At 37.4% G+C, this 18,548-nt stretch overlaps 1 long non-coding RNA gene across 1 annotated transcript; it reads right to left on the bottom strand.

Moving 5' to 3' along the window:
- Positions 1-5,458: 5,458 nt before the first annotated feature.
- Positions 5,459-16,775, bottom strand: LOC102482041 (uncharacterized). The gene is made up of 3 exons (XR_336309.1): positions 16,638-16,775; positions 8,407-8,501; positions 5,459-5,744 (listed from the first exon to the last, which is right to left on the bottom strand). It is a non-coding gene; the product is annotated as an uncharacterized LOC102482041 (long non-coding RNA).
- Positions 16,776-18,548: the final 1,773 nt, after the last annotated feature.

The following is an 18,548-nucleotide window of genomic DNA, read 5'->3' as shown; positions in this document are numbered from 1 at the left end:
TCCATTCTATCATGCTGAGATATGAAAGGATTTTTGTGTGCAGGTTTTTATGGGTAAAGCTTCAAAATGGTGCACATTGCATCTGATCATATCTTGTTTGCTGGGATCCAGTTCAACTGTGTACTCCCCAAGAGGGGAAAGTAGAGGACTAAATGATGTGCTAGCATTTCCAGTCCCTTCTGAGCTGACCAGTCCTACTCAGAGAAACCTGTCCCCATTCCCTCTGAAAGTCATTCTCATTCATCACCAATGCTAATTTTTGCATACAACATATCACTGTCAGAAATGATCATATTTATTTCTTGTTTCTGCTCATTTATCACCCACCCTTTCCCCCTAATACACAAATTTTAAGAGTCTAGATCTTGTCTCTCATCACTTTATCCCTTGTACCTAGAACTGTGATTGACTCAGCACAAAGTCCACATATAATCATTTATTGTAAGAGTAGAGGAGCCAGCAGATGGGTGGTGGGTGGTTAAGGCACTAGACTCCCACATGGTCACCCACAGTTTGAGTCCTGGACGTGGTGAATCAAAACTCATACCAGGCATGTGTGCCCAAAATCCCAAGGAGAGAATGGGAGAGGAGAAGAGATTGTAGCATGTCCATCCTCCCTGGAGAGTGATTTTCACTTTCTGTTTCTCTATCTCTCCAGTGAGTGCATGAGCCCTACAGCAAAAATTTTTCTCTCAAGAAAAGAGTAGATTAGTTTACTGTAATGTTTCAGAGTCAAGATTGTATTTCTAGATTTGAACACGTCTTTCAAATATCTTACATAAAGATAGTATCGGACCTTGCTTATATACACGCATATTCTGGTCAAACAACTCAAATGGTATTGCCCAATATTGATAGGTGCATAATTATCTGTGTGTGTGTGTGTGTGTGTGTGTGTGTGTGTGTTTATGTATATGCATAATGACATTACTAGTCTACCAGCCTCCTTAGTGACAATATATATGATCTCCCTAGTTTTTCACGCACTGAGTGAGTTCTCATCAGTATTGAATTAAAAGATTATGTTTCTCTCTTTCTGTCTCTCTCCCTTTTTTGTCTTTGCCAGTAGCTCACTGGGAGACTATTATGCTCCAATATAATATCAAAAACATCTGACCTGGGGCCAGCAGGTGGCATGGTAGTTAAGGCACTGATCTCCTACATGGCTGACCATGGTTTGAGTCCTGGACACTTGACAGCTTGAAAATCATAGTGGGTAAACATATGCAGGCATGCCCTAAAGCAAAAAAAAAAAAAAAAAAAAATTAAAAAGTCTGATCAATTAAGTAAATAATTTACTCAATTTTCCCTTTTGTTATGCAGAGAAAAATCTGTTGTGTAAAATGTTTGTCTGAATTGATTTAATTTTCCCATGGTTACAAGGAAAGAACCTAGTTTGTCAAAGACAAGTTACATCTGATTTTTATTTTACCATTTGTCCTTAGCACCTACTCAGGGCTAAGTCTACCTCTCTACTGATTGTGAGGTTTTAAAAGTTTTTCTTTTAGATGGCTATGTTGTGATTCTAAAACTCCACATGACTCTGCACATAAATGCTGTATAGCGATTGAATGTATAAATAATAATACATTTTTTTAAAAATTTAAATAAGTTAGAACAGTTGTAGATATTTGACTAGATTCGAAAGTCCATTAAGTTAGTATCAATCCTAGGCAAAAAAATAATTATATTTCTAACAAAATATGTACTGAAGTTAAATATAAACATCAATGAATCATTCACGCTTCTCTTTGTTGTTTCTCTTTAATTATCTAAATTTTCAATAACTATATTGAAAAATATGCAGACAAAAGAGTGCAAATAAATAAGGGAAAGTACTTGAAAAAGGTAGCAACAGAAAGCTCTTAATTTTAATATTTTTTTTTAGTGTAACTAAAATTCTTTAAAATACAGGTCAGATTAACTCCAGACACAACACAGGTCCTTAATGTTGTTTCCTAGTAGTGAAGGCATGAACACACATATAATTTCCATCACCTAAAGTTGTTTAGGCATCAATGTGATGGCCTACTGTACTTTTGCAAATTACTTTATCTTTCTTGCTGCTTTGAGATTCTTCTTGTCAATGCCATGTCTCAGATAATGTCACTTTGAACAGTGATTGTGTGAATGCTTAGAATTACTAATCATTTCCACAGACAGTGTCTTGTAGTGAAGTAGTAAGGGAATATTTTTCCATTCTATGCAAGTGTCTTACAGAGACTGATTGCCTGCAAGATGGTTTTCTTGGAATCCAATGCAAGGACTTCAGTCCCAAGAGAATACTCTATGCATAAATTAAAAATGAATGAAAAACATCTTAAATAGAACCACATTGGTAGATGGATTATCTCTTACCATTATTTTAAAACCAGTATTTTTAAAATAACAAGTACTAAAAGCCTTTGTTTTGATCATTTTTATATTATTTACTTATGTATTATAACACGAAGAGAATGGAGATTAGCTGTTTTAAGTCTATTGTTTGGTCTAATAAGATGTTTACAAAGCTGAATTCCCTTAAAATATTAAAAATCAAGAGTTAAAAATGAATTGTTTAGTAAGAACAGAGGAAAAGAGGAAGTTTATGGGAAAAAAAGAGGAATAATAAAAAGATTTTGGAATTAGTTACAACTTTATTTATTTAATTTTACTTTTTAGGGGTTAGTCATAAGGTTGACTATATAACAGATATTCAGAAACTTGAAGACTATTTTCAAAGGAGGCCCCAAAATTTTGACACTTTTCAACAATAATTATTACTAGATAGACAGGTAGATAAATGACAGATATAGCAAAATGGTTTTCAATTTAAAACAAGATGTTCTTATATATTACCATTTTATCATAAACTCAAAATGTACTTTAAAATGCTAATTTCTAGAGAATATGATGCTTAAAACAATTTTACAGTACTTGTAGTGTGTGTCATTTCTTTCTCATTTACTATAATTTCAAAGCTATATGGAATATTTTTAGTCACTCTTTTTTTTTTTTTAAGATTTTTGCCAAAGGGCATGTGTGCTAGTCAGAGAGATACAGACAGAAGGAAAATGAAATACAGAAAGAGAAAGAGAGAGGGAAAGCGAGATAGAGAGAGAGAGAGAGGGAAAGTGAGAAATCACCCTGAGAGTGGGTGACAGCAATATAATCCCTTCTCCTCCATTCTCCCAGGATCTTGGGCATGCACAAGCTTCCAGGTCCAGGACTCAAATCATGGTTGACCAAGTGGGAGTCCAGCACCTTAACCACTACACCATTTGCTGGCCTCATCTAGTCAGCCTGTTTTTTGTTTTTGGTTTTGGTTTTGGTTTTTTCTTTAGATGTTTTTGCCTTGGGGCACATGTGCTCACTAGGAAGAGAGACAAAGACAGTGAGAGGGAAAGTGAGAAGTCACCCCCCTGGGGGGTGGGGTGGCCATGATGGCACACTACAATCTATTCTCCTCCTGTGATTTTGGGTCCCCCCACACATGCACCCAGCATGATTTTCTAGCCACTAGGTCTGGGACCCAAACAGCAGTCACCTATGTGGGAATCCAGCACCCTTACCATTATACCATCTGCTGGACCAAGATATTCTCTTTAAAAAAAAAAAATGTGGGACCAGCGAAGTCATATGGTAATGTTGATGAACTCCCACATGGTCAACTGATTTCAAGTCTCAGACCTGGTAACTTGAAACTCATGACAGACGCATGTGTGTGTTCACGCTCAAAATCTTGAGAGGAAAATAGAGGAGAAGAGATTACAGTGTGGCCATACACCCAGGGGGTGATTTCTCACTTTCTGTCTTTCTCTGTCTCTCTGGTGAGCACACACGGCCTGTAACAAGCATCTCTAAAAAACAAAGAATATATTAGAGGTCAGCAGGTGGTGTAGAAGTTATGTCACTGGATTCCCACATAGCTGGCCATGGTTTGAGTCCTGGACGCAGTGTCTTGAAACTCATGCCAGGGATGTGTATATGCATGCCTAAGATCCAAGGAGGAGAATGGAGGAGAAGTAATTGCAATATGTCCATCTGCCTAGGGGCTGACTTCTCACTTTCTCTCTCACTGTCTCTATCTCTCCCCAGGGAGCACATACATGCTCAGGCAAAAACTTCTACAAACTAAGAATGTATTAGGGGCCAGCAGGTAGTGTGGTGATTAAGGTGCTGGACTCCCATATGGCCAGCAGTGGTTCAAGTCCTGGACCTGGCAGTTTTTTTTTCTCTCTTTCTCATTCTCTGTGTCTGTCCCTAATGAGCTCATGTGCCCTGTAGCAAAATTTAAAAATAATAAATAATAATACATAAAAATAAATAAATTATTCTTTTAAAAACCAAATTTATCAGGACCAGCAGATGATGTAATAGCTTGTCACTGGACTCCCATGTAGTCGACTGCATTTGAGTCCTAAAACTGGTGGCTTGAAACTCACACCAGGCAAATATGCATGCATGTCCAAAATCTTGAGAGAAGAATGGATGAGAAAGGATTGTGGTAAGACTAGACTCCCTAGGGGGTGATTTCATGCTTTCTGTCTCTCTTGTCTCTCTTTATCTCTCTTGTAACTACGTGCCCTATAATAAAAATCTTTCTCATCTCAAAAAAAAAAATAGAATATTTTAATATATTCATGTCTTTGCTTAGAGGGGAAAGGATATTGAAAAACATTTATTTTATTTCAAATTGTTGAATGTGCACTACACATATCTTGATCAGCATAATTTTTGAGATTATTTCACATAAGAATAATCTTTTCATAGTTGCTATTGCTAATCTGTCACCCAGGATGCCAGTAATTTACCCTTATTTTTCTTGGGTCTTGTTTTTTCCTCTCACCAGCCTATTTCTCAGAGTGATATTTGATCTCTCTTTGGATACCTATCTCTAGGGGGAAAAAAATCTATTCATTCCTGATATGTACCTATCTTTAAATAGAAGAAATGTGCAAGGAGAGGATATTGTGGATTTGTGAATCTTGAGTAGGATCAAAGAATAATAGCGCTTCTAGACCAAAGTTTGCAAATTCAGCTGTGAACAGGAAGGTAATATAAATGGATTGAACAGCCACGTATAATCTAATAGACTGTGGTGACCCTGAAAGCCTATGCTCCACTCAAAAAGAGTTAATATCTACCAATGCTAAGTAAATTGTTTCATTGCTGAAGTCAGGGGTGGGTCTTTCCAACATAGGAAGAGAAGTTGTATTATTTTCTTACATCGAGTCTCAAATTTAAGCATGTAATTCTAATTATTAAATACTATATGAACATATAGCCAGTTTAAAGCCAATGTAGAGATCACATGTAAGAATTACAAGTATGTTATAAGTACAAAAAACTTACTCAAATTGAATTTTCATGTCTTTTGGTACTTTTCTTTTTCCCACTAGTCCTACCATGTCTTATTATGTTATACCCATTAGTTTTGCTCATTTACTTGCCTGCAGGTCTTTGCTTGTCCTTGAGAGACGGTAACCAATGTTGGTCTAAACATCTCAATTACAATGTCAGTGTGACTATCAGTGGGAGGGAATGTGGGTATATGATTGAGGAATGGCAATGAAAGGGGTTGTGTCTGGGATCTATGACCCTGTTCCTCTGTCACTATGGCACATTTTCATCCCTTTGGGTATCTATACTTATGTGGAGAAAGCTTGAATTCATGTTCACCTATGAGTCTTTGATATTAAAATAGTAATTCATCTTGTGAGATTGAAGAACAAGAATTTGGAGGTCCGTGTCTAGTCTTCTCCCTGGTAAATAAAGGGCATAGTCATAGTCTTAAGTTGTATGGCCAGAGATGGTTCCTTGTAGTAATGCTTTTCCTGCACACAAAGTGTGCAGGGAATTCCTTTAATCCCTGGACTTTCAGGAATTGTCGTGCTCAGTTATAATCCAACATGTCAATAAGAAATTGATAGAGAGACACAAAGAGAAAGCTAGAGAGAATTTAAGTTCAAGAGATTTAAATTTCATTGAGAAGATATTTCATAACACAGCTCAAGAAGATAATCAATCCCTGTAGGATAGTGATTCTGAAAGGGAGTGATCAATGCAATCAGTTTCTGGGAATATCTGGAAGCATTTTTGTCACAGATGAAGATGCAGATGCTACTCCATTTAGTGGGTAAAGGCCATGTATGATGCAAAATATCCCACAATGCACAGGACAATCCCCCATAAAGAACAGTTATCTAGCCCAAACTTGGAATCAGGCTAAGGTTAACAGACTGTTGTAGAATAATGAATGTTGGAGAACTACTAATTCTCTACCATTTTCTAGCTTCGTAGACTCTCAGATGTAATTCAGTTAGTTTTAGTCTCAACTTTCCTATATGATAACCGGAAACAATAATAATTGTTTCAAGTGTGTTGTTACAAGGATTAATGGAGTGAAATCTGTATAAGCACATATCACACTGCCTGGCAAATAAAAGTCAGGTAGAAAATACTAATTACCTACCCATTTTCAGGCCACCCCTTTCATTTACTTATTCCCATTTTTTACTTGACTCCTCTGTACTCACTTTTTTCTTTTTTCTTTTTTTTTTTTTTAAATCATCACCTATTTCATAGTGATTGAGAAGAGCGGCTAACCAAAAGATTCTGGGGTTGAAAAGAAGAGCAAAACTTTAGTACCACCAGGATTGTTTTTATAACCTTAGGCAGAGCAACATACTCCCTCTGTGTTTTACTTTTCTTAACTGTCAAAAGAACAAAAAGATATTTTCTCTTACCTGTCTCAGCAATGAAAATAAATGAGTTACTAGGGAAAGCAATGGCTTGCCCAGAAGTAATCAATAAATGACTTTTACTTCAACACATGAGAGCACTTCAGAAGTTGTGCACATTATCTAAATTGAGGGATTTAAGTGGTCATTAAAATTTATTTCACTATAATGTACTCACCCAGTCTTTTGTTGACAAGGATGATCTTTAATTTTTTATAAAAATTATAATTTAAATTAAAAATTATCTACATTTTAAAAATATGTACATATGGGGACCAGCAGTTAGCGTAATGGCTATGTCACTGGACTCCCACGTAGTCGACCACAGTTCGAGTACCGGACCCGGTGGCTTAAACTCACACCAGGCGCGTGTGCATGCGTGCTCAAGATCCCGAGAGGAGAATGGAGGAGAAGGGATTGCGGTGTGACCATCCTCCCTGGGGGGTGATTTCTCACTTTCTGTCTCTCTCTCTCTGTGTCTGGCAAGCGCACACGCCCTATAGCGAAAACCTCACCAAAAAAGGAAAAAAAAATTTTTTTAAATGTACATATGAGTCTTAAATAAAGAGTAGAAAATTCCTTACATACTGATACCCATTTAGACTCTGGCTAGTCAATTTCTTTTTATAGTTTCTGAGTTTTGTTTCTGCAAGTAGCTTTCTTTATAATTTTTTTTAAAATTTTCTTCTTGATTTACCAGTTTCAGACAGTATCATTTGATTCCATTTTTCCAAACATTAATCACATAGTGATGATCCAAACATATATCTCTTCTCCTTTTTCTCTTAAAGTTTATTTATATTATTATTTAAAAATAGTAAAGTTTATAAATTTCACATTTTATATGTAACTAAAATTGTATTCCAGTTAAACTGTAGGTTGATTACAAAAGGATAAACACAATAAAAATTACATTTATGGGGCCAGCAGACAGCATAGTCGTTATGTCACTAGATTCCCACATGGTTGACCACGGTTCAAGTCCTGGACCTGATGGCTTGAAAATCACACTGGGTGCATGTGCATGTATGCCCAAGATGCCAGGAGAAGAATGGAGGAGAAGGAATTGCAGCATGGTCATACCCCCTGGGGGTGATTTCTCACTTTCCCTCTCACTGTCTCTCTCTCTCTTGTGAGCACATGCACCCTAAGGCAAAAACCTCTTTTAAAAAAATGACATTTGGGACCAGCAGTTAGCATAATGGCTATGTCACTAGGCTCCCATGTAGTTGACCGTGGTTCAAGTCCCAGACCCAGTGGCTTAAACTCATTCTGGGTGCATGTGTGTACATGCCCAAGATCCTGAGAGGAAAACAGAGGAGAAGGGATTGCGGTGTGGCCATCCCCCCTAGGGGGTGATTTCTCGCTTTCTGTCCCTCTGTCTCTCTATAGAAAAAAAAAAATGACATTTATAGTTTTTAATTATGCAAATATTTAAATTTATACAAACCCATAAGCCAAATACTAAAATGAAATTGTAGTGAAGGAAATGTAATCCTATCATGCGGAATGGTCAAAGGAAAATGGCCCAAGCATCCACATCTAGAGGCTTTTTCTTTTTCTTTTTTAGTCTACATTTTCTTCATGTATCCTCAGTGACCACTGATTTATATGCTCACTAATATATTGGTTGAGGGTGCAGTAACTCATACTCATCCAGGTTCTCTATATCCTTGGTACTTACGTGAAAGTATAAGAGCTTGCTGAGGGCTAGATTTCCAAAAATGGCCGTCTCCTCCCTACTTTCTTCTCATGCTCAGTCTGAGGGTAATAAAGCACCTAAGATAAAGATTAATGTACAACATATAAGAGTCTAGATAAGTGCTCAAATCAGACTATTAGAACAGCGTATTAAAGTATTAGGTATTTGTGCAGCCCTTAACATTGTGCTTTCATTCTTATTTAGATTTATTCTTTTTGTGTATTGCCCTGTGGAAAAACACAGAAGAGAGAAAGTATGATGAGCAGGCATTTGATCTAAGGAAAATCTCACCCTAATTCCTAGTAGTTTCTGTTCATGTAGTCTACCATGACTATATACGTTCACTTAGGATTATAAATATTTGTTAAGAATAAAACTTTTTTATCAATTAGCATCCACCATTTTTTTTTTCCTGAAAAGGTGACTGTCACTATACAGACTGTGGAGATATCATAATTGGCAAAACAAGTTTAATAAAAAGAGTGCCCTGATGAGCCTTACTTAAAAAAATAAGTAAACTTGCTCAAGTTAATAAAATGACCCAAGACAAAGTCCCCTTCTGATCCAAGATAAATGTTTACAAGGGAAACAGACATTCAGGACCCTTCTCTGGTGCCACCTGTAGGAATTCCTGAGGTTGGTGTGCATTCCTGAGAGAACCCCAGCCCCAATCTAGACCCAAACTTGCAAAGTTTATCCTTACTCTCCTTCTATGAACACCATAAAAAGGAGACCCTCTGCACCAGTGGGCGATGTGGCGATTAAGGCCAGACCCTGAGTGTATGTGTGCATGTCCAAAATCCTGCAAGGATAATGGAGGAGAAGAAATTGCAGAGTGGCTATACATTCCCACCCCCCCACTCCCACCCCATGATTTCTCAGTTTCCCTCTCCCTCTCTCTTTCTCTGGCACCCTATGGCAAAACAAAACAAACAAACAAGCAAACACCCTCCCTGCCAGGACCTGCCTCAGGTATTGCTTGCAGCACTTTTGCCTGAGCTCTAATAAGCTTAACTTTTGCTCATGCTCATGTTTCTCCCTCAGCTAAATTCTTTTTCCACTCATGCACTGACCCTGCCACTTCCCTGAACCACTGTGAGATCCCCTCCATGTGTCACCAAACTCCGAATCTCCACCTTTCCACCAAGTGTACGCAAGATACTGGATTTCAATTGTAATTTATTTCACTCACAAAAAGAGAAAAAAAAGTCAATGGAAACAATTTCATACTGAAACCAGGTGTTGACACAGTGGTAATGGAACTGGATTCATATGAGAAAGGTCCTGACTTCCTATCCCAGGACATCCCTAAGCACACTGCCTATGTGTGCATACATGTGCCCATGATTTGAACTGCTGAAGCAGCTGAAGGTAGATTATAGCAAAAGGACCTTGCTGCTGTATCCATTTCTCTGTAACTGTCTCTCTTCCTCTTGAAATAAACAAATAAATACAGGCCAGCAGATAGCGTGGTGGTAAGGCTCTGGACTCACACATGATCTGCAGTGGTTTGAGTCCGAGACCTGGTGACTTGTTTTCTGTCTCTTTCTCTCTCTGGTCAAAGTGAATAATAATAATAATACATTAATTCAATGAGTAATTCTGAAAACAGAAACAAAAAATGATAGCATATCATTACTAGGAAAAAAATATCAGTGAGAGTATTTTTAATAGATATAACATTGAAGAACATTTCACTCAAATAATAAAATTTCATCTAAACAATTTCTGCCTTTTAGCTAACATCAATAACTACTATTAGAATTAGTAACAAATTACTTTTGATGTGCTATTTTTTCTGATTGTGACATACTAGTCTACTTTTAAACTTAGCAGTGTAGCATAGATCAATTCTTTTATTTAACTAGGCAACTGCAAACAAAGAAAGAGAGACATAAATGTTTGGGAAGAACAAACCCATTGCCCCTGAAGGGTAGTAGCATTGTCACTTTAGAAGAGGCATGCAACCACAGGGCAGTATATTGGCTTAGTACCTAGGAAGGTACAGGTGCAACTGCCAATGTGTAGAGTTGTATGTGTGCATAGGGGAACTGGGTGGAGGTTTGCAGGCAATATTGTAGAACTCTTCTTTGGTCCCAATTTTACCAAGAGCTCTCTCTTGTTATTCTCCAACATCACTGAGTCCATAGGTAATAAAACTATAGGGCATTATTTTAGTAAATGAGTGAGCTCTGGAAAAAGAGTAAATGACCAGAAGGCAGAAAGGTGTGAAAATGTTTCTCTGGGCTTCAGTGTCTGTCACTCTGTTGCTGTGGCAACCATTGCTAGCATAAAAATAAGATCCATGGTTACCTTTATGGTTGTGTTGAGTTGTTGAGAAAAAATTAGAAAAGAATTTGGATCATCCATTCTCAGGAGACCCATTTGAATCACCGAAGCTTAATGTCATTTGTCTGTATCTCTTTCAACCATGCATTCCACATACCAATTTGCTTAAATGGTGGATGCACATGCCAAATCTAATTATCCCTTATCTCACAAAGTCATTAATCATTTCAATCCATTATTCATTGGCTACCAATAGCTACTCCAATCTTTAGTACATGAAACTTCAATATGCATTACAATATCATGTTTTTTAAGTGGCATTTATTCCTGAAATGTAGTGCATGGCATTTCTAAGTTGGATGAAATATTCTTGGCATGAAAACTAGTGGTGTGCTTTATGGCATTCTTCTCATAGTCTATAAAATTAATAATATAAAAACAATATGCTGGAGATAATCTTGAAGTTGCTAATAATTATTCATTGTGATGTTCATTAGCACAGTGGAGTGAAATGATGTACAACCTAACCAGTATCAAAGGATCTCAAAGCATATTTGAAAGAAAGTTATCAAAAACATCAGAGGAAAGTGGTGTGGGAGGAATATTAGTTTAGTTGAAGACAAACATAAAGTGAAATTGGGGTAACTATATAGCATATAGCTAGAGAGCCATTTGGCATCTTTACCCACTGTACCCATTGTACACATCTATGGCCCCTAATATACTCTGACCTTATGTTTTCCTAAAATATATTTGAGACATACCAAAGCAGACATAAGTAATGATTAAGTTCAAATCTTTCTTTCTTGTTTACAGACATTGAAAGACTGTTGCACAGCAGCAGATCTCACTGCAATCCAGGGCTCTTCATTGGTTCCCACAGAATCAGTTTCTATACACAGCGCCATTACATATCATTTTCACAAGTCTATTGAAAAAGCTAATTATTTACTCATATTTATGTCTATTTTTGCATATATAATCTATATATTAATATATATTTATTTATGGGGAAATCAAGGATCCAGGTATCTTTTCCAAATTTCTTAGATAACTAATAAGACTGCCACAATTTTAATTAAGTTCTTTTTTTTTTTTTTTTTTTGGAGAGGGTTTTGCTATAGGGCACATGTGTTCACCGGAAAGACAGAGAGAGACAGAGAGACAGAAAGAGAGAAATCACACCCCCCGGGGTGGGGGGCGGCCAGGTCGCACTCTCTTCTCCTCTATTCTCCTCCCATCATCTTGGGCACTCATGCACATGTGTCCAGCATGACTTTAAACCACTGTGTTAGAGACTCAAACCACGGTCGACTACATGGGAGTCCAGCTACATAACCATTACGCTAACTGCTGGTCCCAGCCACAATTTTAATTTTGGTTTGTCACATTTAAAGTATAATGTGCACATTTCCCAAAACACTACCATTTATTAAATTTCCTGACTTGGTGTTTATTTTAGGGACTTTTATTATAGTTTAAACCACTGTGTTCGAGACTCAAACCACGGTCGACTACATGGGAGTCCAGCTACATAACCATTACGCTAACTGCTGGTCCCAGCCACAATTTTAATTTTGGTTTGTCACATTTAAAGTATAATGTGCACATTTCCCAAAACACTACCATTTATTAAATTTCCTGACTTGGTGTTTATTTTAGGGACTTTTATTATAGGAAGACTTTCCTATAATAAAAATTAACCTTAAATTTCAAAAACTCCATAGAGAACATCTAATTTAATTTTATTTTTAAGAGTGAGAAAACTGAGACCTAGGGAAGACCTACTTCTTTGCACAAATACAATGGTTGTTAAAATTGAAGCTAAGCACAGATTTCCTAACTTTTAATCTTATTGGTGAATTACTTACAATATCATGCTTCCCTATTGAGCTGCTCAGAATGGGAATGCCATACCATTCATTCCTATCTCATTATCTCTGCTTCTACTAAAATCTAGATATAACATAAAATTAGGCAAAAACCTTCACCTCTGTCTTTACCAGATTTCCAACATACAAAAAATATCTCTCTTATCCTGGAACTAATAGGACACATACATGGTACAATTAATCTTTTTCAATTTGATGTATCTTTTTATTTATCCCTCTTTGTAATCATTATCTTTTTTAACATGCTCATATTCTGTCCCACCAGTGAGACAACATTCTGTGAGCAAAATTCATACACTTCCTTGTACCTCTCACTCTTCCCATTGCTATCACCTTTGCCTGGTTAGGTATTTGATTGGTATTTGGTGATTGATTGATGTTTGACCATGAGAGAGAGTAAATGATTTAGTTTATTTCATTTATAAGGTATAGCAAATCAAATAATAAGTGCTTTTGTTATTTAAAAAGAGGAAATAGAATTGTGGAGGTTGGAAATTCGCCAGAGTTCTGCCTGCTACTGTGGAGAAAGAAAGCCCCGACAGTTATGTTGCCAGTCAGCTTTTCCTGTGGTGTGCTTGTAGGCCAATGAGCTGAGTATTTTAGCATGACTTGTTGGAAAATAACTGCTAGTGTTTATATTTCAAAATGTGTCTATATTTCACATATTGTGTCACACGTTTGAAGCACTGACTTAACCATCAATTCCAGAAAAGGCTTTGCAAACTCAACATATAATGAAAAGGAAGATGATGAGAACTGCCTGATCTTGTCGAAAACAATCATGGATGCATAAATATAAAGAAATAACCACACCAGAGAGCTTAAGGGAGAGAAAAAGAAGCTTGAATGCTCTTTCTCCCTTTTTGGTCCTCCTCTACATTTATTGATTACCTCAAGCATCTGCAGATTAACTATACTGTGGGGAGGCCAAAACAATGCTTAGGAAAGAGAAAATACTTGGACCAGCAAATGAAGGAATGGTTACGTTGGTTTACCCCACGTGGCTGAACGCAGTTCAAGTCCTGGACCCAGCACCTTCAAACTCACACCAGGCACATGTACATGTGTGCCCCAAATCCCAAAGAAATAATGGAGCAGAATGGACTGCAGCATGGCCATCTCCGTAGGTAGTAATTTCTCGCTTTCTGTCTCTCTTTCTCTTTCTCCAGTGAGTACACACACCCGGTTGGTTTACCCCACGTGGCTGAACTCAGTTCAAGTCCTGGACCCAGCACCTTCAAACTCACACCAGGCACATGTACATGTGTGCCCCAAATCCCAAAGAAATAATGGAGCAGAATGGACTGCAGCATGGCCATCTCCGTAGGTAGTAATTTCTCGCTTTCTGTCTCTCTTTCTCTTTCTCCAGTGAGTACACACACCCTATAGAAAAAAAAAAAAAAAAAAAAAACTCTCTTAAAAAAAAAAGAAGGAAAGAGGAAGTGCTAAAATATTGAGTAAAACTAAGTTTCAAAAGGTGGAAATCCTCTGGGGGGAGCTTTTCTTTTCCTTTTTTTTTTTTTTTTTTTGCTATACGGACAATTTTTTATACGGCACATAAGTTCGCCAGACAGACAGAGACAGAGAGACAGAAAGCGAGAAATCACCCCCCAGGGGGGATGGCCACACCGCAATCCCTTCTCCATTCTGCTCTCAGAATCTTGGGCACGCGCACACACGTGCCCGGCGTGAGTTTTAAGCCACCGGGTTCGGGATGTGAACCGTGGTCGACTACATGGGAGTCCAGCGACAGCCATTACGCTAACTGCTGGTCCCATGGGGGAGCTTTTCAAGGATGATATTTATATATGATAACTTTTGCTTTAATGGAAGTCTTTTCACCCTAGTTTATCCCTTCCCTGTGAAAGTTTCCAACCTTGATAAATGGCACCACCCTGCACTCATTTACTCAAGTCTCAATTACATTACCTTGATCCTTTCTCTCCTTCACCTCCTAAATCCAATCAATCACCAATTTCTAGCTTATCTCTCAATGTTTCTTGAATCACTTCATGTCTCTCCAGTCTAGTACTGTCACTATAGTCTGAATCAGCATCACCTCTTACTTAGATCATCTATTCCTTCAAACTAATTTCTATCCCTCTTTACCATCCAACAAATGCATAAGTTAATGGTGTCAGCTTTAAACTCAGACTACTCACCAATTGGCTAAGTGATATAGGGCAAATTTCTGAAGTATTTTTTTGTGAATTGGAGATAATGATATTCACTTCATTAAGTTGTTATGAATATTACTATGCTTATATACACCTCTAAAGAGGCTGGATGCATAAAACCCTCAGTAAATATTAGCCATTATTGTTGTACCCAACAAGCCTAGTGATATATAAAATGCACATATGACTATGCTGTTTTCAAGCTTAAATCTATTCAATAGCATCCCACTGTTTCGGGAATAAGTTCCAAAATTTTTTATATCGCTCCGGATGAGCTTGCTCCTTTCACTTGTGCACAGCCACATCTTTGTTGCTCACTTCCTTCCTCAGTATCTGATCCCTAGCACCACTGGTTTAAATTTCTTAGACACACTGGACTCCTTTCGGTCTAAGCCTTTACATTTTCTCTTTCACTTTTTTTGGGCTGGAAACCCACTCATCTTCTCCTCACTTTTGATCTTTCAGAACTAAACTTAAAGAGCACTCTCTCAGAGACATTTGTTATGTGACAATATTATGTGACTACTCAAGACTGGATCAAATTCCCCTTTTTTTTCTACAAATGTATAATACCTAGAATTGTAACTAATTACTTAAGTAATGCTATGTCTTTGTTCCTTTATTTTATGTAAATTTTATTATACTAAGCTTGTCTGTTAACTGCTGTACCACTAGTGTTTAACTCAGTACCTGACATCTAGTTAATGTTTAATAAATAATTATTGAATAAATTGATAGTAAGTAATAAGTAAATGGATAAGAAAAATAACTATGGAGTTACTCTGATTCTGTTCCTTGACTTTCCAGAATCATCTGCTTGCCTAGAGAATCCACTTCCTAAGGGGAGAGAGCCTAGGGCATCTTAAGAGATAAACCATTGTAATACTCTATTTTACAAATAAGCCCAGATAGATAATGTGGTAATAAGAAGAGGCTGTCTCAATGTTTATTCTGTCACAAATTTTACTGCTAATACTGGCATGAAAGGAATCAAAGACATTAACTCAGGCATTAGTGGTGATGAGTTGACCAATTCATAAAGTTGTATGTTGCTAAGAGAGGGAATACAAAGGTCTACAATTCAAATTTTAGAAAAAGTGAGATCATTAAAATATCAGGATAAAAACGTCTTGGAATCATAGATAAATGTTCTTGCTATTACATCTTATTACAATTATCTCATAGCAGGGACTAGATAGTAGCAGAGATAAAACATGACACTTCTAGGCTGACCCACATGGGAAAGTGCTGGGTTGCATTGGAAGACCTCCCTGATATACTTGACCAAAGTATGTCCATGATTGGGGCTGAATTATGGGATCAAGCCCCCATTGAGAGTATCCTCTCTATCTTTTTCACTCTTGGAAAAAGTAAATAAATAATTTTTTCACAATGACCAAATATATAGTCATGTTGAAAGAGCTCCATTTGTTGAATATTTGTATTTTATGTGATTTTCTTCTAGTCTACCCCATCATGTCTAGTGACAAAAACTATATAGCACTTCGTACATTTCAAGATATTTTGTATTTTCTAGGCTTGGGCAATCTTGACAATATGAATACTCTTTGTCAAACTAGAGTGGTTGAAACATTTATTTGAAAGCAATAGTAATGATACAAATAGATAAAAATATAGGATGATCTGGATACAAATTTTCAGGTAAGAGAAAAGTTTACATTTGAAGTAAAGATTATTACATATATCAGTTGTTCTCACTCTTAAAGTTCAACTTCTTTTTGTTCTTATCCCAATGATCTCTCTTTTTTTCCCTTTCCATGTGTCACAAACATTTTTATTCCTCTTTTCCAAGCTTAACCTTTCCCTGATTACAGGCATTGTGCTAATTACTCACAGTGATTCCAAGGTTCGTCACAGATGGCTTTGTTCCCATTTCTGCAAAGGCACGAAGCTGCATCAATATTCAGTAGGGAGTTCTCAAAAATAACCCAACTGGCACTTGGGAATAGATCTTCTTCCAGTGGGTAAATACCTATTCTAATCAACAAAAAATATATTCAGTAAGCATCTTTTTGAAATTCTATAGATTTTCCAAATGAGTCTTTTTACAATGAAAGATTCATAATATGCTAATACAATGTAAATATTGTACCAGGTCATTTGAAAGGATAGGAAAGTCTAGTAAGTAAAAATTCCCATTACACTGGGGCTTTAAGATTTTCTACCAGGGAGGATGTATGGTTAATATCCTCCCTTCACCCTAAAGCAGAAAGCAGTTTATTGCTGTTTTATTTTGGAGTACATGTAAGCAATAGTCAAAAAACTGTAGTCTTGAGTGTGATTTGTTTTACATGCGAAATTTTGATGTGAAAATAATTCATTCTATGTCTAGCCAGTTGTGTAGCAGTAAAGCAAACACCCTGCAGGTACAGGACTCACATAGGAGTGACCCTAGTTTGCTTTCAGAGCCCTCCCCATGCATATACACATGTGCCTGGGTCAGAGCAGGCAGAGGCTGGGGGTGGATCCATATGAGGGCGCCTGTCTCTCTACCTTTCTTTCTCTTCTCTTTCTGTTTCTCATGGAGAAAATAAATAAACTTTTGTTTTTGTTTTTGTGTTTGCTATAAGGCACAAACACTCACTGAAAAGAAGAGAGAAACAGAGAGAGAGAGAGAGAGAGAGAGAGAGGGAAAGTGAGAAATCACCTCCTAAGGATGGCCATGCTGCAATTCCTTCTCCTTGTGGGGTTCTAGGTATACGTGCACATGTACCTGGCATGATTTTCAAGCTATTGTTGCAGTATATTGGAATGCATGAGCCTGTTTTGGAGGAACAGCCAACAAACTTGATTCTTTTTCTCCTGGGTCACAAAGAATTAGAATGTAGAAGAACAAAGGGGTTGACAAAGGGAAGTTTATTGAAAGAGGGCAAAGTTTTCAGGCCAGGAGGAGGGGAGGATCCTGGAAAGTGGGTTGCTCATTTGGGGCTCTCTTAAGGAGTTTTAATCCCAGCCAGGAGAAACTTGGTCACGTTTTGTCCCCATGGGGAAGTCACATGTGAGGTATGTCATGTTATACATTTCAGAAGCTGTACAATTAGAGAACTTCTGGTAAATGATTGTATAAGTCTTTGTCTGAGGGCTTCAGCCCAGAGACCATTATCAAGGGGTCGATGGTTTCTCAGTTTTTATCTGAGAGCTTTGGGCCCTAAAAACCATTACCTGGGTTCCAGAATATAGTGAGATTAAGAAAAACCCATCCTAGCATAGTCCTTGAGTCACTGCTGCAGTTGTTTCTTGTGATCAAGAAGTTCCTAGTGCATGCTTGTGCCTCTATCTTTGGGTTTTATGTCCTGCTTACATATTTCTTAGGGTTCTATCTCCTATCTCACCATTGCATCCAGGACTCGAACTGTGGAGTTGGCCAGCTGGGATCCAATCACCTTAACCTCCACCTGCTCACCAGACATAAATAAACTTTTAACAATTATCCATTCCTCTTTTTATAAGAACCAGAGATTATCATATAAGACCTAGATTCTGGCCTTCATTTGATAAGCAGAGAAAGCTCTTCAGTCTCAGCCCTGTTTGCACTGAGCAGCAGCTACTGCTGCAGTGTGGTGTCTGACTTGTCAAGGTTACAAGTTCTGCAGTTCAGCGCCACCTCTACCTCTCTCTTTCCACACACGGATGCCTAGAGCCCATGGCATTTCTCTGCTGTTTTCTCAATATCAGAAATAATGCTGTTTTCATACTTGCATTTCTGTAAACAGTGGTAAAATTAAAAGAGGACCTAGATGGTTGT

Source organism: Tupaia chinensis, unplaced genomic scaffold (assembly GCF_000334495.1).
Source record: "Tupaia chinensis unplaced genomic scaffold, TupChi_1.0 Scaffold000700_1, whole genome shotgun sequence".
In the NCBI taxonomy this organism is placed as follows: Eukaryota; Metazoa; Chordata; class Mammalia; order Scandentia; family Tupaiidae; genus Tupaia; species Tupaia belangeri.
Note: the sequence above shows the minus strand (reverse complement) of the source record. Positions and strands in the feature narration are given on the sequence as shown.